Below are 22,573 nucleotides of genomic sequence, written 5' to 3' on the forward strand. Positions count from 1 at the left end.
TGTTGTGAGTCTCACAATGATCCTGTGATTAGTATAGTATTGTCTACATTGTACAGGTTAGAACATTGAGACACAAGCAGCAAATCTGGAATCTGCAAGGACAGTCATTGGTTCCTAGCCTTGTTATCTTTTCACTATACCAAAAACTTTCTCTGAATGGATCTAGTCTAGAGAATGATCTTTTATATAACTCTGTAAGTTGGGTGGCCTTTCAGGTGGCCCTTTAAAACCTTATACTCTGTAATACACTAGGTGAAGTATAGATGAGAGAGGAATCAAGCTCTCAATATTTCAATATGGCAAGTTAGCCATAATTTGGCAGGATTCAAATTTCAATATCCACTCCACAAATATCTTGTATGCAAAAACCTACCTAATATCAGAACTGGTCTAAAGGCCTATGTGGCAAGAAGGATTTAAAGCTAGGCTTTAAAAAACCTAAGAAGTATGGGGAATCACAGTCACTGAAATATACTAATGAGGAAAATAAAATGGGGGAAATTTGTAAGATTTAATTTTCTGTATACTATCTTTTTTTTATTATGTTAATCACCATACATTACATCATTAGTTTTTGATGTAGTGTTCCATGACTCACTGTTTGCATATAACACCCAGTGCTCCATTCGGTACATGCCCTCTTTAATACTCATCACCAGGCTAATCCATTCTGCCACCCCCTCACCTCCAGAACCCTCAGTTTGCTTCTCAGAGTCCATAGTTCGTCTCCCCCTCCAATTCCCCCCCTTCATTTTTCCCGGCCATTTGGATGTCTTCTTTGGAAAATGTCTGTTCATTTCTTCTGCCCATTTCTTGATTGGATCATTTGTTCTTTGGGTGTTGAGTTTAATAAGTTCTTTATAGATTTTGGATACTAGCCTTTTATCTGATATGTCATTTGCAAATATCCTCTCCCATTCTGTGGGTTATCTTTTGGTTTTTTTGACTGTTTCTTTCGCTGTGCAAAAGCTTTTTATCTTGATGAAGTCCCAATAGTTCATTTTTGCCCTTGCTTCCCTTGCCTTTGGCGATGTTTCTAGGAAGAAGTTGCTGCGGCTGAGGTCGAAGAGGTTGCTGCCTGTGTTCTCCGTTAGGATGTGGATGGACTCCTGTCTCACATTTAGGTCTTTCAACCATTTGGAGTCTATTTTTGTGTGTGGTGTAAGGAAATGGTCCAGTTTCATTCTTCTGCATGTGCTTGTCCAATTTTCCCAACACCATTTGTTGAAGAGACTGTCTTTTTTCCATTGGACATTCTCTCCTGCTTTGTGGAAGATTAGTTGACCATAGAGTTGAGGGTCCATTTCTGGGCTCTCTCTTCTGTTCCATTGATCTGTGTGTCTGTTTTTGTGCCAGTACCATACTGTCTTGATGATGACAGCTTTGTAATAGAGCTGGAAGTCTGGAATTGTGATGCCACCAGCTTTGCTTTTCTTTTTCAACATTCCTCTGGCTATTTGGGGTCTTTTCTTGTTCCATACAAATTTTAGGATTATTTGTTCCATTTCTTTGAAAAAAGATGGTATTTTGATAGGGATTGCATTGAATGTGTAGATTGCTCTGGGTAGCATTGACATCTTCACAATATTTCTTCTTCCAATCCGTGAGCATGGAATGTTTTTCCATTTCTTTGTGTCTTCCTCAATTTCTTTCATGAATATTTTATAGTTTTCTGAGTACAGATTCTTTGACTCTTTGGTTAGATTTATTCCTAGGTATCTTATGGTTTGGGGCACAATTGTAAATGGAATTGACTTCTTAATTTCTCTTTCTTCTGTCTTGTTGTTGGTGTATAGGAATGCCACTGATTTCTGTGCATTGATTTTATATCTTTCCACTTTACTGAATTCCTGTATGAGTTCTAGCAGTTTTGGGGTGGAGTCTTTTGGGTTTTCCACATAAAGTATCATATCATCTGCAAAGAGTGAGAGTTTGCCTTCTTTGCTGATTCAGATGCCATTGATTTCTTTTTGTTGCCTGATTGCTGTGGCTAGGACTTCTAGTACTATGTTGAATAGCAGTGGTAATAATGGACATCCCTGCCGTGTTCCTGACCTTAGGGGGAAAGCTTTCTGTTTTTCCCCATTGAGAATGATATTCGCTGTAGGTTTTTCATAGATGGCTTTTATGATATTGAGGTATGTACCCTCTATCCCTATACTCTGAAGAGTTTTGATCAAGAAAGGATGCTGTACTTTGTCAAATGTTTTTTCTGCATCTAGTGAGAGGATCATATGATTCTTGTTCTTTCTTTTATTAATGTATTGTATCACATTGATTGAACCAACCTTGCAGCCCAGGGATAAATCCCACTTGGTCATGGTGAATAATCCTTTAAATGTACTGTTGGATCCTATTGGCTAGTATTTTGGTGAGAATTTTTGCATCCATATTCATCAAGGATATTGGTCTGTAATTCTTTTTGACGGGTCTTTGACTGGTTTTGGGATCAAGGTAATGGTAGCCTCATAAAATGAGTTTGGAAGTTTTCCTTCCAATTTTCTGTATACTTTCATTTAAACTATACAATTTATTTTTCTGGTTTGAAAAAGAGAGGTCAACCAGAGGATTTTTCATATCTACCCATGCTTACTGGTTGTCAAATTATATGTACACACACAGACTGAAGCAAGTTTCATAAAACAATTCTTATTATAACTATGTGAAGTGAATTTGATGCTTTCTTTTTGTTCTAGTCCTTTCCTTTTCATTTCATTCCATTCCATTCCATTCCATTCCATTCCATAAACATTTTAAAATGCTGAACTTCATCTATTAATGTAAATTGTGTGTAAGGAGCCATGGCCTGCTTTTGAAAGATACAAATCTGGATTCATTATATATCTGTACAATACTGAATATAAAAAAGATCAAGTAATTTCCATGTTTTTATAATTGGAGATTTCCCCTCTAATTTTTCCATTTAGCTATTTTTATAACCTTAAGAGAACACCTTTAGTATTTCACAAAGTGACTATCAATGGATCATGTTATTCTTTGGAGAATATAGAGCCAAAGAGACAGACCAGGTTAAATATAAAGACAGAAACAAATGGAGCTTTCAATTATACACTTATAACATTGGCCTCTTAATGTAGAGAACAACAGAATAACTAACATATTAATACTCTGTAGGACTTTAATTGTTTGCAATTATAAATTTATAGACAAACCCTTAGAAATCCCAAACTTTCAATTACAGGGAGAAACGAGTTGCCAAAAAGCTATGGAAGGAAGCACTCTGTATTTTTTTCATTATTATTTGTGGGAAAACAGAAGTCTATATTTCATTGCATCATAGAAATCTTACTGCTACCTTATAACGCTAGAATGATTTGAGAGTGCCACTAATAAGCTCATTTTAGTTGTGTACTGTCTATAGTGACAGTATTTCCAACCCAACTCTAAAGTTAACAAACAAACAATACTTTTCTTTTGTGAAATGTGCAGCTATAATTTGAGGGAAAAAAAAATCAGTGCTTCAAAATTCAAAAAAATAATGTAGTGGAATGCATTATTGACCCTACTTCTTTATTCCTGTCAGTATTAAAGCCCTTTGTCATGTGACTTTGTAGTTCCTCCCAATAAAAGGGTTACCTTATTTTCCCATCCTTTCACTTTCAGTTCTGCTACATGAGGGGTCTGGGCCAATAGAATGATGAGAAAGTGATATTATGCTAATTCCAAGCTGAGGCCTGAGAGACGTTCTGTGTTTCTACTTACTCTCTTGGAACTCCATTACTGCTATAAGAAAGCAATATCTGCCTGGCATGTGGATTAACATTGCCCAGCTAAGATGTCCTAGCCAAGTCCAGCTTAAAACGGAGTCCCTAGCTGACCTGTAGGTGAACAAGCAAGCCTAGTACACACTAGCAGAACCTAGCCACATCAGCTGATTCATGAGCAATACAGAACAGAGACAGAGGCAACTTTAGGTGTCAGTTAAATAATTCTGTAAAACAAACTACCTGAAATTCAGAAGCTTAAGTGTACATTTATTTTATCCCTTAAAATTGTGCAAATTTGGATTTCTAAGTGTTTATCTGAAACCTCATAACCAAAAATTGTAGTACTAAGGTGAATTAATTACTGTATTATCTATTCTATTATGTATGTAATGAGGGCAATACTAATATGTTGTAACTCAGAGCTCCATTTATTTTCATGTCCATTGCATTAATCCAGTTTGCCTCTGAGGGCTTGACCTTCCTTCATTCAAATTTTTAAAAAATATCAAGGTCAAGCTGGAATAAGACCTGGGATAGGACATGGATAATGTAAATGTCAGCATTTATAGCCACAATGAATTGAGGATTAAGAATAACAGTAAGAGAAAAGGGAGAAGAGGAGTAAATAAGAACAGAATAGAAACGATGTTGTACCTCGGGATAATGATTCTAGCACATTGAATGAGCCTGTATCTTCTAAGCAATTTACTCTTATTAACTCACTTAATCCCCACGGAAAAACCTGCCTGATAAGAATACAAAGGAAAATATTGGAACACAAAATGGTTAAGTATCTAGGTTGTATCAAGTATCAAGCTTGTAGGTTTGGCCTCTGAACTTGCTTTGTCCAGCTCCTGAGCCCACGGTTTTAACCTCATGCTACTCAGATAGAAAGAACAGCAGCAACCAGTTTTGCTAAAATGGCATAACTGTTGACTCTTTCACCCCATACTTTTCAAAACACTATTAAATCTTCCAATGACTTATATTTCAAAATGTCTGAATTATGAGACACAGAACAGTATCCTAGTGGAAAACAAACCAAAACATTAAATCATTGCTCAGATAAATTTGGAGGCAATTCACTAAAGGAAGGAAAAACCCTCCCAGACAACAATCAATAAATTGAATAAATCAATAGCAAATTAAAGAGAATTCCAGAATAAAATTTTAAGAATGTATCTAGTCATATGAGAAGCTTATAAGTAAACCTATAAAATCTGGTTTAACATGGAGAGTTCTAGTTAATGCCTGTTTTGGGGCTTCCTGTCTCCCTGGCTTAGCATTTTCCTGGATTTTGCATTTTCTTTAAACAAAATGTAAATATTAATAGTTTAATAAGCCAGGATGATATTGGTGGACTCCCACTTGCTATGCCAGCTTCTGCCATATTCTCTTGTATCATGTCAGACATACATACAAAACAGAGGTTACTTTAAAATGTGGTTAAATATGAGAAACTATTAGTAATAAGGCACTTCCTTTCTGTCTTTTCTTGGACTAGTCCAGTCTCAACTTAACTCCCACCTCTCTTTTGAGCTCAGCATTCAGAATATTTGCTGATATAATGAAGGTGTTTAGGTACTAGTAGTCAAGAACCTAATTTATGCTGCTGGGATGCTTTGGAGAATGCTGAAGCCCACCAGATGCATGAAGTCACCAGAATGCCAGTCAGTTGGATTAGTGGGAAGTAGAATTTATATCTTTGTAAATGTGAAATATATTTTGGGTAATAAAGAGCCCTACCGTAGGGTTTAAAGAGATTATAAAGAGTAGTTAAAATATTCTTGCTAAGGTGGTTTTGCAATATATTTTATGCCATAATGTGAACTATTTATACTTCTACTTGAAAATGCTTTTTTATTTTGCAAGACTGCTTTTCTGCAACAATGAGATAAAGTTCATATACAGTAAAAAAAGTATTTTACTTATTTTTTTCAAAAAATGTTGATAAAGTGTCAACATTTATCATCTGCTAAGTCTATTGTGGTATCATTTCCTTTTAAGACAACCACTCCAAATCTGCTATGTTAGCTCTAGGATCTATTTAAAACATTATAGTTAATTTAATTAGAATGTACCCCATGATGAGAATTTATCACATAGAGCTTCAGAAAGGCATTTACATATCATTTTGTGAGGTGGGAGTTTTCATTTAGATCATATATCTTCTCCTAAATTGACTTTTATCATTTTCAATGAAAGTTCTCTTCTGTATGAAATGAGATCTCTTATGTCAGTATTGGCCCTCTAGAAGAAAAATAATAACACAAAAAGTTAAATGATGTCATTTGAAGACAGTGCATTCAGGGATTTTTTTTAAGATTTATTCATTTATTTTAGAGAGAGAGAGTGCTAGTGGAGGGAGGAGCAGAGAGGAAAGGAGAAGGAGGGGAAAGAATCTTAGGCAGACTCCCCATACTAAGTGGGAAGCCTGACTTGGGGCTCCATCCCACGACACCAAGATCATGACCTGAGCTGAAACCAAAAGTTGGACACTCAACCAACTGAGATACCCACCCAGGCACCCCACACATTCAGGGATTTAAAATATAAATCAGAAAATTTAAATCTATTAATGGTTCAAATTTTTTCTTTCCAGTTCTTGGAGTCAAAATAAAGCTACTGAAAGTTAACGTGACACTTTGAGAAGGGAGGTGGGTGGGGGAGGGGTTTATTGATAATAGAGGTTAAGGAGTACACTTGTGATGAGCACTGCATGATACATGGAAGTGTTAAATCAGCATACTGTACACCCGAAACTAATATTACATTGTTTGTTAACTAGCCGAAATTAAATAAATACTTAAAAAAAAGTTAATGTGACACTTGATATTACTGTAAATGTTCTTATAAACTCAAACTCAATACTGAAGATAACAGTAATGTATTTTACAGTTAAAAGTGCAAATTTTGGTACAGCAAAGCATCATGGCAGAACAATGTTTTACTAAAATAAGTAAAAAATAATTGAAATGTACTTGAAGTCAGTTGTGGTGCATACATAATTCACAATTCTAAACAACATCCAATATTTTCCAAATGTAAAGAGAATGTGTACTTATTATAATTTCCAAATATTTGTGTATTTGTAAGGGAGCTGATAACTGATGAACATTACATATATATTGCACATATATGTAAATTTATCATAATGATATGTGCTTTTTCTCTTTGTTGCATGCCATCAATCAAATTTTAGAGAAGTTTAGGCCTTTGAAGAACTATTTTATAAAACAACTTAAATGCTGTACAATGGTATTCAATATTTTTTAATGAATTAGTCCTCCATATTTTGTTTGAATCTTTTTCTAATGCATTCAGAAAACTTGAATAAAGTGTTTCAAGAATGGAATACCAAAAATTCTTCAACTTTCAAGATTTACTGACATAATTATTAACTACAAAATTACAAACAGAAAAACTTTTAAGATTAAGCTCTACAAAGGCAAGAGTGTTATTAAATAAATCAAGTTATATGAGCTCATAGTGTTTATAAAATTGAGTTTTTGAATTATATAATTGTACGTTGCAGTGTCTTGACTTGTAGGAAGAACTTTTGGCTTTTCTATTTCATTGAATACATTTATATTCTATATTGGAATGGGATAAAATGGTAATCGATTATACTAAAGCATCTAAATTTGTTGAAACAGACAAAATAATCACAACTAGCAACAGCTTTTCTTGAAATAAAAAGCTGTTGCCCTGAAAAATATCAAAAGACTGTACTTTTCAAAATATTATCTACTCTATTTAAAAACAGAATAGAGAAGAGCCTTCATTTAGGAGGTATTTCAACATCCCAGACAGAATACTTTCCCAATTAAAAATAACTTGGTTTGCAGAGAAGAGTTAATTAAAAGTGTGAACGACTAGAATTTATTAATTATAAAATGCAACCCTAAAATGATTGCAAGAGATGTTTTAAAAAATTTTAAATGTCATTATAGAAGTGTATTTGGAGAAAAATATTTATGACACATTAAAGTTAGGGCTAAGAAACTGAAGTACATGAATATGTATTGATAATTATAATCTGATTGTTACTTTTATCATTATGAAGAGGGTTTTTTTTTTAGATTTATTTATTTATTTGAGAGAGAGAGAGAGCGTGTGAGCAGAGGGAGGAACAGAGGAAGAAGGGCAAGCAGACTCTGTGCTGAGCATGGAGTGTGATGCATGGCTCGATCTTGGGACCCTAAGATCATGACCTGAGCTGAAATTGAGTAGGATGCCCAACCAACTGAGCCACCCAGATGCCGCTCATTATGAAGAGGTTTTTAAAAAGTTTGCTTTAATGAACATAATATATATATGTTAACTTTAACGTTTTTGGAATAAATTTATTTTTGAAAATCCTTTCTGAATAGGATGCTTTTATAGGTCTACTAATTTATAAAACTAATTTGTTGGCTGATAAATATATATTTCATGCTGTATAGTTTTTGTTATTTTTAGTGCATCCTTGCATTCCTTAAGTATTGTGGTATAGGTGTTAAATAACATCTTTGATGCATAGGAAATGCGTAAGTTGAGTCCCAGTGAACATTCTTAGTGAAATTCAAGGATCTCTCACATTGTGCTGCAGGAGCATATTTACTATGTTTTCCTGAATACAAATATCCTTAGTCAATGCTTAAAGGCTCTGGTCACCTCTGCAGGCTCTCTCACAAAAGAAAAGTTTCTATTATAATTAATCTAACTCCATACTCACATGTTATTCTTAGTCAATTAAATTTGAGATAAGACATCATCCAATCTCTTGTTGGCATGAAAAATGAAATTAGGAATGTATTGCAGCAGAGTAAAAACCTAGTCCAGTGATTCAGAAGACATGGATTCTTAGGTCTGATTCTGTAAACAAACTGGACCTTGAATTTTAGCATGTTTGGACATGTTTCCTGAAGTCCTGAAAACTTCTACATCCAAACACTTTACAGTCTACAATACAGCATTATCACGCTACTACTCCAGGAAATAGTTCTGCCCAGTAAGGTAAAAGTTGCAAATGACTTTACTATTTGTTTAAGGGACTTCCCAAAAGACCCATTTAGATGAACATCAAAGTGTTTAACTTTTTAATAAGTAACAACAAATGATTGTTTACTCTCCAAAATTCCTTTAATTCTTGGTCTCAAAATCATAACTATGATGTTTGTAATAATCTTAAACTATAATGTTATGATCCTTACCCAATGCCAGTCAAGACCTCTTCAGTCTCCACACTCCTCCACTGCAAAATCTTATAAATGTCCAAACATCATCCTTTCCTCTGAGACAACACCACAACTGTCCAAGTTGTGCTCTCCTTGATTATCATTGGTTAATACTTCTAATGAGGTACAGAAGTCTTCCTGCCATTGTTGGGAATTTCATATTATATGTAGCTTTAATATTGTTTATATACACCCTGAAGAGGATATCTAGCATTATACAATTAATCAATTAATTTCTTAGAAAAGTTTTTTTTTCTTTTTTAAATCACAAAACAGTGTTTTGAAGGACTTCCGAAGGACCAGAGTAACACTGGTGGATGGAACTGGACACTCTGAATTTGATTTTAAAAGATTCAAATTGCTTAAGAAAATATTCTTTGTGAAAAATAAGATGGAATTCAGCATTTTGACAGGAGAAATCTAGGTGCATTATCACTGAAATGACATCTATTCAATGATGTGTAAAAACAATTGATATTTCAGAGAAACTATATGAAATGAGGTAACTATGATAAAAAATTTTTGCCTTTGAAAACTTTTCTTTTTTTCTTTTTTCTTTTTTTAATATTATGTTCAGGGGCGCCTGGGTGGCTCAGTTGGTTAAGCGACTGCCTTTGGCTCAGGTCATGATCCTGGAGTCCCAGGATCGAGTCCCGCATCGGGCTCCCTGCTCAGCGGGGAGTCTGCTTCTCCCTCTGACCCTCCCCCCTCTCATGCTCTCTCTCTCTCTCCATTCTCTCTCTCTCAAATAAATAAATAAAATCTTTAAAAAAATATTATGTTCAGTTAGCCAGCATATAGCACATCATTAGTTTTTGATGTAATGTTCAATGATTCATTAGTTGCAGATAACACCCAGTGCTCATCACATCATATGTCCTCCTTAAGGCCCATCACCCAATTATCCCATCCCCTCACCCACCTCCCTTTCTTCAACCCTTAGTTTGTTTCCCAGAGTCAAGAGTTTCTCATGGTTTGTCTCCATCTCTGATTTCTTCCCAGTTTTCCCTCCCTTCCCCTGTGGTCCTCTGCACTATTCCTTATGATCCACATATGAGTGAGACCATATGATAATTGCCTTTCTCTGCTTGACTTAATTCACTTAGCATAATCCCCTCCAGTTCCATCCATGTCAATGCAAATGGTAGGTATTCATCCTTTCTGATGGCTGAGTAGTATTCCACTGTATATATGACCCACATCTTCTTTATCCATTCAGCTGGTTAAAGGACATCTCGATTCCTTCCACAGTTTGGCTATTGTGGACATTGCTGCTATGAACATGGGGGTGCAGGTGCTCCTTCTTTTCACTACATCTGTATCTGTGGGGTAAATACCTAGTAGTGCAATTGCTGGGTCATAGGGTAAGTCTACTTTTAACTTCTTGAGGAACCTCCATACTGTTTTCCAGAGTGGCTGTACCAGCTTGCATTTTCAACAACAGTATAAGAGGGTTCCCTTTCTCCACACCCTCTCCAACATTTGTTGTTTCCTGTCTTGTTAATTTTAGCCATTCTAACTGATGTAAGGTGGTATCTCTGTGGTTTTGATTTGTATTTCCTGGTGGCTAGTGATATTGAATATTTTTTCATATGTCTGTTAGCCATTTGTATGTCTGCTTTGGAGAAATGTCTGTTCGTGTTTCCTGCCCATTTCTTTTTTTTTTTTTTTTCCTGTCCATTTCTTGACTGGATTGTTTTTTGAGTGTTGAGTTTGAAAAGTTCTTTATAGATCTTGGATACCAGCCCTTTCTCTCTATTGTCATTATCTGTATCTTCTCCCATTCTGTGAGTTGCCTCTTAGTTTTGTTGACTGTTTCCTTTGCTGTGTAGAAGCTTTTTGCCTTGATGAAGATCCAAAAGTTCATTTTTGCTTTTGTTTCCCTTGCCTTTAGAAACATGTCTTGAAAGAAGTTTCTGTGGCCAATGTCAAAGAGACTGCCTATGTTCTCCTCTAGGATTTTGATGGATTCCTGTCTCACACTGAGGTCATTTATCCATTTTGAGTTTGTCTTTGTGTATGGTGTTAAGAGAAGGGTCCAGTTTAATTCTTTTGCATGTGACTGTACAATTTTCCCAGCACCATTTATTGAAGAGACAGTCTTTTTTCCATTGGATATTCTTTACTGCTTTGTCAAAGATTATTTGACCATAGAGTTGAGGGTCCGTATCTGGGCTTTCTATTCTTTTCATTGATCTATGTGTCTGCTTTTGTGCCAATAGCACGCTGTCTTAATCATCATAGCTTTGTAATAGAGCTTGAAGTTAAGCATCATGATGTCCCCAGCTGAAGTTTTCTTTTTCAGCATTCCCCTGGTGATTTGGGGTCCTTTCTGGTTCCATACAAATTTTAGGATTGTTTTTTCCAGCTCTGTGAAAAATGTCAGTAGTATTTTGATAGAAATTGCATTGAAGTGTAGATTGCTCTGGGTGGAATAGACATTTTAACAATGTTCATTCTTCTAATCCATGAGCATGGAATGCTTTTCTGTCTCTTTGTGTATTCCTCAATTTCTTTCATAACTGTACTATAGTTTATAGAGTATAGATCCTTTACCTCTTTGGGTAGTTTTATTCCTAGGCATCTTCTGGTTTTTGGTGCTATATATTAAGGAATTGATTCCTTAATTTCTCTTTCCTTACTTACATTGTTAGTGTATAGAAATGCAACTGATTTCTGTGCAGTGATTTTGTATCCTGCCATGTTGCTTAATTGCTGTGTGAGTTCTAGTAATTTGGGGGTGGAGTGTTTTGGGTTTTCCACATAAGTTATCATATCATCTGTGAAGAGAGAGAGTTTGACTTTTTCTTTGCCAATTTGAATGCCTTTTATTTCTTTTGTTGTTTGATTGCTGAGGCTAGGATTTCTAGTACTATGTTGAATAATAACGGTGAGAGTGGCATCCCTGTTGTGTTCCTGACCTTAAGGAAAAAATTCTCAATTTTTCACCATTGAGAATGATATTCTGAATGGCTCAGTAGGTTGGGTGTCTGCCTTTGGCTCGGGTCACGGTCCTGGCGTCCTGAGATCGAGCCCCACGTCAGGATCTCTGCTCAGTGGGGAGCCTGCTTCTCCCTTTGCCCCTCCCCCTGTTCATGCTCTTTCTCTCAAATGAATAAATAAAATCTTAAAAAAAAATAAATGTTTGGTAGAATTCCCCAGAGAAACCATCTGGCACTGGGCTCTTGTTTTTAGGGAGGTTTTTGATTACTGCTTCAATTTCCTTACTGGCTATTGTTCTGTTCAGATTGTCTATTTCTTCCTGTTTCAGTCTTAGTAGTTTATAAGATTCCAGGAATGCATCCATTTCTTCCAGATTGCTTACTTTGTTGGCATATATTTGCTGGTAATAATTTCTAATAATTGTTTATATTTCCTTGGTGTTAGTTTGATCTCTCTCCTTTCATTCATGATTTTATTGATTTGGGTCCTTTCCCTTTCCTTTTGGATAAGTCTGGCTGGAGGTTTATTGATTTTATTAATTCTTTCAAAAAACCAGCTTCTAGTTTTGTTGATCTGATCTACTGTTTTTCTGGTTTCTATTTCATTGATTTCGGCTCTAATCTTTATTATTTCTCTTCTCCTGCTTGGTTTAGGCTTTTTTTTGCTGTTCTTTCTACAGGTCCTTTAGGTGTAAGGTTAGCTTGTGTATTTGGGATTTTTCTAATTTTTTGAGAGAGTCTTGGATGGCTATGTATTTCCCTCTTAGGACCACGTTTGCAGTATCCCATAGGTTTTGGACTGATGTATTTTCATTCTCATTAGTTTCAGTGAATTGTTTAAATTCTTCTTTAATTTCCTGGTTGACCCAATCATTCTTTGGCAGAATGCTCTTTTACTTCCAAGTGTTTGAATTCCTTCCAAATTTCTTCTTGTGGTTGAATTCCAGTTTCAAAGCATTGTGGTCTGAAAATATGCAGAGAATAATCTCAATCTTTTGGTATCAGTTGAGACTTGATTTGTTACCCAATATGTGGTCTATTATGGAGAAAGTTCCATGTGTGCTCAAGAAGAGTGAGTATTCTGTTCTTTTAGGGTGGAATGTACTGTATATATCTATGAGGTAGTCTGGTCCAGTGTGTCATTCAAAGCTCTTATTTCTTTGTTGATCTTCTGCTTAGATTATCTGTCCATTGCTGTGAGTGTTGAGGTCTCCTACTATTAATGTATTATTATCAATATGTTTGTTTAGAGTGCTTGTTGTTGCAGTCTTGGCGACACTGACAAACTGGAGCTTTCTGCGACCACCCGATTGAAGTAAGGGTGCCCTGATCAGTGGACAGCTTTAATGATTGGCCCTCCGTTCTCATTCCCAATTAGAAGCAGAGTCCTGAGCACTGACCAGCATGAGCAACATCTACATCCAGGAGCCTCCCACCAACGGGAAGGTTTTATTGAAAACTACAGCTGGAGATATTGACATAGAGTTGTGGTCAAAAGAAGCTCCTAAAGCTTGCAGAAATTTCATTCAGCTTTGTTTGGAAGCATATTATGACAACACCATTTTTCATAGAGTTGTACCTGGTTTTATAGTCCAAGGGGGAGATCCTACTGGCACAGGGACTGGTGGAGAGTCTATCTATGGAGCCCCATTCAAGGATGAATTCCACTCATGGTTACGTTTTAATCGGAGAGGACTGGTTGCCATGGCAAATGCTGGTCCTCATGATAATGGCAGCCAGTTTTTCTTTACACTGGGTCGAGCAGATGAACTCAACAATAAGCATACCATTTTTGGAAAGGTCACAGGGGATACAGTATATAACATGCTGTGGTTGACAGAAGTTGACGTAGATGAGGAAGAAAGACCACGTAATCCACACAGAATAAGAAGCTGTGAGGTTTTGTTTAATCCTTTTGATGACATCATTCCAAGAGAAATAAAAAAGTCAAAAAAAGAGAAACCAGAGGAAGAAGTAAAGAAATCGAAGCCTAAAGGCACAAAAAATTTTAGTTTACTTTCATGTGGAGAGGAAGCTGAAGAAGAAGAGGAGGAAGTAAATCGAGTCAGTCAGAGCATGAAGGGAAAAAGCAAAAGTAGTCATGACTTAAGGATGATCCCCATCTCAGTTCTGTTCTAGCCGTTGGAAGTGAAAAAGGTGATGCAGTAGGAGATTCAGCTAATGATGGAGAATATGAAGGTGTAGAGCATGATGAATATATTGATGGTGATGAGAAGAATCTAATGAGAGAAAGAATTGCAAAAAAGTTAAAAAAGGACACAAGTGGAAATGTTAAGTCAGCTGGAGAGGGAGACGTGAAGAAATCAGTTAGCCGCAGTGACGAGCTCAGAAAAGAAGCAAGACAGTTAAAGCAGGAACTCTTAGCAGCAAAACAAAAGAAAGTAGAAAATGCAGCAAAACAAGCAGAAAAGAAAAGTGAAGAGGAAGAAACTGCTCCTGATGGTGCTGTTGCAGAATACAGAAGAGAAAAGCAAAAATATGAAGCTCTGAGGAAGCAACAGGCAAAGAAGGGAACTTCTCGGGAAGACCAGACCCTGGCTCTGCTGAACCAGTTTAAATCTAAACTCACTCAAGCAATTGCTGAAACTCCTGAGAATGACATTTCTGAAGCAGAAGTAGAAGATGACGAAGGATGGCTGTCGCATGTACTTCAGTTTGAGGATAAAACCAGAAAAGTGAAAGATGCAAGCATGCAAGATTCAGACACATTTGAAATCTATGATCCTCGAAATCCAGTGAATAAGAGAAGACGAGAAGAAAGCAAAAAGCTGATGAGAGAGAAAAAGGACAGAAGATAAAATGACAGTAATGTTAACTAGAACTAGCTAGAAATGTGCCTGCAATAAGTGGCCTTATAACAGCCCTTGTTCCCAACAGCATCACTTATAAGGGTGTGAAAAGAAGTATTTTCAAACCTGTTGTCTGGTTTTGAAGAACAATTATCTTGTTATGTAAATTGTGGAATGATTTAAGCAAATGTTTTTGGTTACTGGTACATGCTTTTTTCCCCCTCCATTTGACCTTTTATAGTGCAAAATCTGAAATAAAATAACTTTCCTGCCAGTTTACATGTTAACTATTTGCAGACTGCCAGCCGGTGTGTCTTTTTATCCTAAAATATGTGAAGGCTTTGTTTTTAAGATTTTTTTATAAGAAGTTCTTGCAAAAAAGAATATTTAAGGGAAAGCTCCCTGGCATCTGTTACCACATTACTAAATTTAGAATATAATAAAAAAATACATAATATCAATATGTTTGTTTATATACATACAAACATATATATATATATATATATATATATATATATACACACACACAAACCGTACACACACACACACACACACCAATATATACCAATTATTAATTGGTTTATATAATTCACTGCTTCCATGTTAGGGGCATAGATATTTATAACTGTTAGATCTTCTTGTTGGATAGACCCTTTAAGTATGATACAGTGTTCCTCTACATCACTTACTATGGTCCTTGTTTTAAAATTTAATTTGTCTGATATGAGGATTGCTACCCCAGCTTTCTTTTGAGGTCCATTAGCATGGTAAATTGTTCTCCATCCCCTCACTTTCAATCTGAAGGTGTCTTTAGGTCTAAGAAGAGTCTCTTGTAGACAGCATATGGATGGATCCTGCTTTTTTATCCAATCTGAAACCCTGTGTCTTTTCATGGGAGCATTCAGCCCATTTACATTCAGAGTAACTACTGAAAGATATGAATTTAGTGCCATTGTATTTCCTGTAAAGTCCCATTCCTGTAGATTGTCTTTGTTTCTTTCTGGTCTATGTGACTCTTGGGGTCTCTCTTAGCTTACAGAACCCCCCTTAATATTTCTTGCAGGGCTGACTTGGTGGTTATATATTCTTTCAATTTCTGCCTGTCCTGAAAGCTCTTTATCACTCCATCTATTTTGAATGACAGCCTTACTGGATAAAGTATTCTTGGCTGCATGTTCTTTTTTTTTTTTTTTAAAGATTTTATTTATTTATTTGAGACAGAGAGAATGAGAGAGAGAGAGCACATGAGAGGGGGGAGGGTCAGAGGGAGAAGCAGACTCCCCGCCGAGCGGGGAGCCCGATGCGGGACTCGATCCAGGGACTCCAGGATCATGACCTGAGCCGAAGGCAGTCGCTTAACCAACTGAGCCACCCAGGCGCCCTTGGCTGCATGTTCTTTTCGTTTAGTACCCTGAATATGTCTTGCCAGCTCTTTCAGGCTTGCCAGGTTTCTGTGGACAGGTCTGATGTTATTCTGATGTTCCTCCCTCCATATGTAAGGAACGTCCTCTCCCTGGTTATTCTCAGGATAGTTTCCTTGGCTGTAAAATTTGCAAGCTTCACTATTATATATCAGGGTGTTGATCTATTTTTACTGATTTTGGGAGAGGTCCTCTCTGCCTCTTGGACTCAAATGCTTGTTTCTTTCTCCCGGTTAGGGAAGTTCTCAGCTATGAGTTGCTCAAATATACCTTCTAGCCCCCCCCCCCTCGCCACCCCCTCTGGGATCCCAATAATTCTGACATTGGAACATTTCATGGCATCATTAGTCTCTGCAATCCTTTTTTCATATGCTACTAGCAGCCTATCTCTGTTTTCCTCAACTTCCTTCCTTTCCATCAGCTTATCTTCTAGATCACTAATTATCTCTCCTGCCTCATTTACCCTGGCTGTTAGAGTATCCAGTTTAGACTGCATCTCATTCATAGCATTTTTTAGTTTGGCCTGATTAGATCTCATTTTTGCTCTTAGAGATTCTATATTGTCACTAATGCTTCTTTCAAGCTTAGCTATTGACTTTATGATTGTTATCCTGAATTCTTTCTCTGACATCTTGCTTATATCCATATCCATTAGTTCTGAGGCAGAGGACATTGTCTCTGTTTCTTTTCTTTGTTGAGAGTTCCTCCTAGTCATTCTGTCCAGGGATGGTTGAGTGAATGAGCAGAGTCCAAAATATCAACCACGACCCAAACAAGATGCACCTTAGGAAAATCCGGAGTAGTTAGAAGCCACCACCAAAACAATAAAGCTAAAATGAAACACAAGAATAAAATTAAAAAATTAAAAATTTTAAAAAAGAGGGGGAGGGGAGGGGCTATAATTGCTCAGTGTGGACAAAGCAGGGTGTTTCAGTTGTTCCTGCGTATATTTTGGTCTGTGTGTTAGAGGATACTATGTCCCAAAATTACAAGGAAAGTAAAACTTGGATATATATCTATATCTATATCTATATCTATATCTATATCTATATCTATATATCTATATCTATATCTATATATAGAGGGAAAGAGCAGGGGAAGGAACCTCCATAAGCTGGGTCCTGGAAAGTGATATAACACCGGAGTGCAAAATCAGAATTCTTAGAAATCTGCTCTAGCGAGAGACATCCCTCTCTGAAAAGAGTTCTGGAAATGAAAAGGCAGAATTCTAGGTAGGGCATTGTAGTAAAATTGAATAGAGTGAAAAAAGGACTAAAATAAGGCATATATTTATAAAAAATATAGGTGTGTAAAAATACAAGTTAAAAAGTGACTATGGAATATAAGTTGATATAATAAATATCTAGTAGAAATCAGAAGAAAGTAAAAAGAAAAAAAAAGAAAAAGCATAAGAAAAAGAAAAAGAAAAAGCATAAGAAAAGGAGAATTTTATCTGAAAAATAAACAAGTCATGAAGCCACACCTGGAGCTCAGTATACTATTTTTCCCTGGTGCTGGAATTTTACAGTCTTGTGGGATCTATAGGCTTGTCCTCCACCTGTTCTTCCAGCCTGTCTTTCTGGGGCGGGGGGCACCAAGCTGTTTCTCAAGTAACCCTGCCTGTGCCGAGTTACCCCGCCCCCTGTCCGTGGCATGGGCTCAGTGGAAACCAGTCCACTGAGTGCGGCTTTTGTTCCCTGGGGGCTTTCCAGGCCTCTTCAGAGGATCAGAGCAAAAAAAAATGTCCACAGCCAAACATCTGGCCCAGAGCAGAAAATTCAGTCTGCCCTCTTTAATAAGCCCTCCAGGACAATCTCCACGTCTGCATACACCACTGAAAACCGTAGCCTCCCTCAGTGTGCGCTCATGGCAACTCTCTCAGAGGTAGTCCCAGGGGCCCTACAGTGCCAATGCCCTTTGTGATTCTAACACCGTGAGCAGCTGGGGGCTCCCCCGCACCCAAATCTCCTAGATCATGTCTGGGAGCTACTCTAAAGCCCTTTCCGGGCCAATACCACTCTGTGAGTTTTTGCCTGGTCACGGGTGCAGGTTTCAGATATTTTCAGGCTGCTGGAGAAAAGAGTGGTTATTGACTGGCCCAGCTTGGGGTTTATTGAGATCAGAGCTGAGAGTTCCCTCCTGGGCTTGCTGATCATAACCTGCTTCCTGGCTACACTGCTGGGCACTCTACTGGTTTAGTCATCCCCTTTTGCTCTGTGGTTCCTTGTGTCCCAAGAGCACAATGCCCTACCTAGAATTCTGCCTTTTCATTTCCAGAGCTCCTTTCAGAAAGGGATGTCTCTCGCTAGAGCAGATTTCTAAGAATTCTGATTTTGCAATCCGGTGATATATCACTTTCCAGGACCCAGCTTATGGAGGTTCCCTCCCCTGCTCTGTTTATCTTTCGATATCTCCTTGCAGATTCCGGACACTTCATGTCCTACCTTGCAAAAAGGAGTGACTTTTCTGCTTGTAGAGATCTAGATATATATTCTTACATATCAGGCTGATTTTGTGGGTGTTCAAAATGGTCTGATAGATAACCAGCTAAATTCAGGGGACCAGCTGAAACAGGGTCCCCCACTCCTCCGCCATCTTGCCTCCTCTCCAACCTTTTTCTTTTTTATTCTTTTTTTTATTTTATAAGATTTTTCAAAAGATCATTATGAGAATTGTTTTAAATGAAACTAAGGAAAGACAATTTTTGTCTTTTCCATTTGAGCTTGATCTGTTAAAGGGGAGATGTATAACTTTGGGGACTGGATAAAGAGATGTTCAATATGAATGAACACTGAAAAGGAAGGTTGCCAATCCTACTGGCTCACTAGTCCCTGATAAATCTTCCCTACTAAAATCTTTCTGGATTTGTATTTCATAGAAAAGCAAAAACAAAACAAAACACCCAATAAATTTCCCAGTTTCTATCCAATGTTGAGGTGATAATAATGAATGCCCAAAAGTCTGTTATGCTACTATTTCATAAAAGAACTGTCAGACCTAAACTGAAGGTTTTAATAAGAAGCGTTTTACTAAATATTGCTGTCTGAGGGATACAACACCCGAGAGAAGGAAATTTCTAGTAAATAATTTGTATGCTCATAAATATTCAGAAAATCAATGTTAAAATTAATATTACAAAGAAGATCTGTTATTTGGATTAACAGAGAAGAGAATCAATCAGTGAAAACTTCATGTTAGTTATTTCCATAATGAAGTACAAAGAAATCTTGAGGTAATGACAAAATAGTGTCTTGCGTTAAATTGGATGGTGTGAAGGAATGGTGATTATTAAAGATCTATCTTATCTATTCAAAATATGGTCCTTTTGTATGTTTATTTACTATAAAAACCAGATAGGAGTTTCTTGTGAAAGAGGAAGAATGGATATTACCAGAAAAATTATATTTGAAATTACAATAAACCTTTCCTAGAAAGAGAAGAGGAATCCGATTGTAGAGAGCAGTATTCATGTAAAATAGATTAAACATGATCAATTTGATGAACTTTGACATTAGAACCACCATAATGTACATGTTGCCTAGAATATGTATATTTCTAATGATACAGTTAAAGTATATAGTTTCCAGAAACTTTATGCTTCTCTGGAAATTTAATACAAACTTTTGAAATTATAGACATGACATATTTACTTAATTGTGATATGTCACACCAATAAATACTTTTAGGATCATGACTGACTGAATGCTTTTTCATCTGTATCATGTAACATAATTGGTACCATACATAATTTATGAGTGATAAGCATTTGTTGAATTGAGTGGCAAGTCTCTAGTACTTTCTAATTTTGTTACTTTAAAAAGAGTGAAACTTAACCTCATATCACCTCCCCAAATTCCTGAAGTTACATAGAGTTAATGAGTTATTGAAGGCAATATGTCAGTACAATATTTCTTGTTCTTTCAAATTAATAATAAAAGGTATATATTTATTCAATAAAAGGGTGAGTATAATGGTGGATTTATTTTGTTTCCTCTTATACAAATTATCTGGTCTTATTTTCTTATTTCAATAGCTTTTTACATCTATCTAGCATCATTTCATTTAACAAACAAACACATGCCATACAACAACATGCTAGTCACTGGGGATATAAGATGAATAAGATATGGTAGTCCACTATTAAGAAATTCATAATATGGAAGGAAATACTCACTGGGATGATGAAATCTGTGTATAATATATTGGGGTATAATGACAAAGGTATATGAAGGATTCTCTGGGCCACCAAGAATGGGCACCTAGTAATAGCAACTAACATCTATATAACACTAATGTTGTTCCATGCCCTGTTCTAAATTCTTTACATTCATATTCTCATTTATAGAATACAGTGATTGCATCAGGAGTGGACATATGTGCAATAAGGTAGAAACACGGGACTCTTTCTTGTAATGCCAGGAGAAAAGTTGCCTCTCTTTTTTTTTTTTTTTTTTTTTTTGGAAGTCTTGGTATATAGGGAAATGGCTATTTCTATTATGCCACTATAAGAGAAAGAGCCTGAGAAGAAAGCCTGCAGAGGAGGGCACACCTAAATGAAGTTCAAGTGAAATCCGTAGACCTGGATCCACTAAATTAGGCTAGCCCTGAATTCTGAGCTATTTCTGGACCTTGAACTACATGGACCAATAAATTCCTTTTTGTTTTAGTGAGTTTGAGTGGTGTTTTCTGAGAGTTGTTACTTGCAGCTGAAAGAGACAATTGATTTAAATACCATTATCTTTCCAAACTTTTTTCAAAGCCCTCCCAACCTTTACACATTTCTCCTTTCCCTAATAAATTCTAACCCATCCACTAAGGTTGAACTCAACTGTAATAACCTATATTAATCCTTTCATGATCTCTCCAGTCAGAAGCAATTAATTACCCCTTTGGCTTCCACTACACTTAGAGACATTGATTTAACTATGTCTTGTATTTTAGTTAGCTGTTTTTCATGAGAATTTCTTCACTGGCTTTGTGATTAGAAAAATGAGGTTCAGATGTCAACTCCTCAAATTACTATTTGGAAGTCCATTGATTTTCTTTAACTTAGAGCTCCTTTATATCTGTAAAATATTGATAAACAAAGCCAAATAATAGGACTAAATAGAATGAAATTAGAGAACACACGTTTAATGTTGTGTCTCCCTTGAGAAAGATATGTTGAAGTCCTAGCCCCTAGAACCTCAGAATGACGTTATTTGGAAATAGAATTGCAGATGTTCTTAGTTAAGATGAAGTCATGCTGGAGTATGGTGGGCCAATTCAATATGACTGATGTTCTTATAAGAAGAGGATCACGTGGAAGAAAGAGAAACAGGGAGAACATAATGTGACAAAGCGGGCAGAAATTGAAGTTACATAGCGGCAAGACAAGGAACAGGAAAGGCCGCTGGTAAGCCACCAGAAGTCAGAAGTCAAGGCAGAATTCCTCTACATATTTCAGAGGGAACATAGCCCTGCCAGTACCTTGATTTTGGACTTCTGGTCTTCAGAAATGTGGAAAAATAAGTTTCTGTTGTTTTAAGCCACCCAGTTTGTGGTACTCTGTTAAGGCAGCCTAGGAAACTCATACAATATGCAGCATACTCCTTGTAAAATCTGAGATCTACTAGGTATGCAATAAGTATCACATAAATGTTAAAGGATTCTATTCATTTTTGTACACAAGTACTGAACATTTATTTATATATTATATATGAATACATATTATATATAGATATATATTTTTTATTGTCTGTATAACAGATCTTCAATTTATAATAAGATCAATTTTGTCATTTCAGGTAAAGGCTACATGACCTCTGATCTTACCTATTATCTTCTAAGACACATTGACACTTCTGGGTCTAACCATACCCCATAATAATAGCTACATGATAGCGGAGATATCTGTTCCTCTATGACTCTATACCCATTTTGCTCTTGCACATCATGTGTTAAGAGAAGTTGGCTTCATTGATCATTAGCAGGATTTCCTTTATAAAAGGGCCAGAAGCTATCAAATTAAATAAAAAAAACCCTTAAAGTTAATGCAGTCATATCAGAGTACTCAATGTTCTCATGGCTTACTAGATTATAATTATTATTTTATTTTTAGAAGTTCATTATGGAAGTTAATTATGGAAGAACATTCTAAAAATGTATGAAATCATGCTTAAAATTCATTATATATTTAGTCTGCATGTAGTATAACATTTTAAATTGGCATTATTAAATAGGACTTTTTAAAAAGACTGATAAGAGTAGTGCATGCATATTATTTATGAAATTCCTTTCTTGCCTCCATTTCTTTAAGTAGAAAATTTTGGTCTGGAATTACTCAGGCATATGAAGTTTTATCTCCCAGTGAATGGAGGTATATATTATTGGAACAAGGATATGTGAGCAGATATTTTGAATACCCTATAAATTCTGGCATCTGAAGCTGTACAAATAATATACACTTGAGTC

At 36.2% G+C, this 22,573-nt stretch overlaps 1 protein-coding gene and 1 pseudogene across 1 annotated transcript in view; one reads left to right on the forward strand and one right to left on the reverse strand.

Annotated features, from left to right (window-relative positions):
- The window catches only part of LOC112826011 (bifunctional heparan sulfate N-deacetylase/N-sulfotransferase 4), a 403,078-nt gene that overhangs the window by 310,917 nt on the left and 69,588 nt on the right, over positions 1-22,573 (reverse strand). The gene's annotated exons all lie outside the window — the stretch shown is intronic.
- On the forward strand, positions 13,144-15,035 carry LOC112826129 (spliceosome-associated protein CWC27 homolog pseudogene; annotated as a pseudogene).

The sequence above is a fragment of the Callorhinus ursinus genome, unplaced genomic scaffold (assembly GCF_003265705.2).
Source record: "Callorhinus ursinus isolate GAN/ISIS: 27379988/994484 unplaced genomic scaffold, GSC_fseal_2.0 scaffold4, whole genome shotgun sequence".
Taxonomy (NCBI): domain Eukaryota; kingdom Metazoa; phylum Chordata; class Mammalia; order Carnivora; family Otariidae; genus Callorhinus; species Callorhinus ursinus.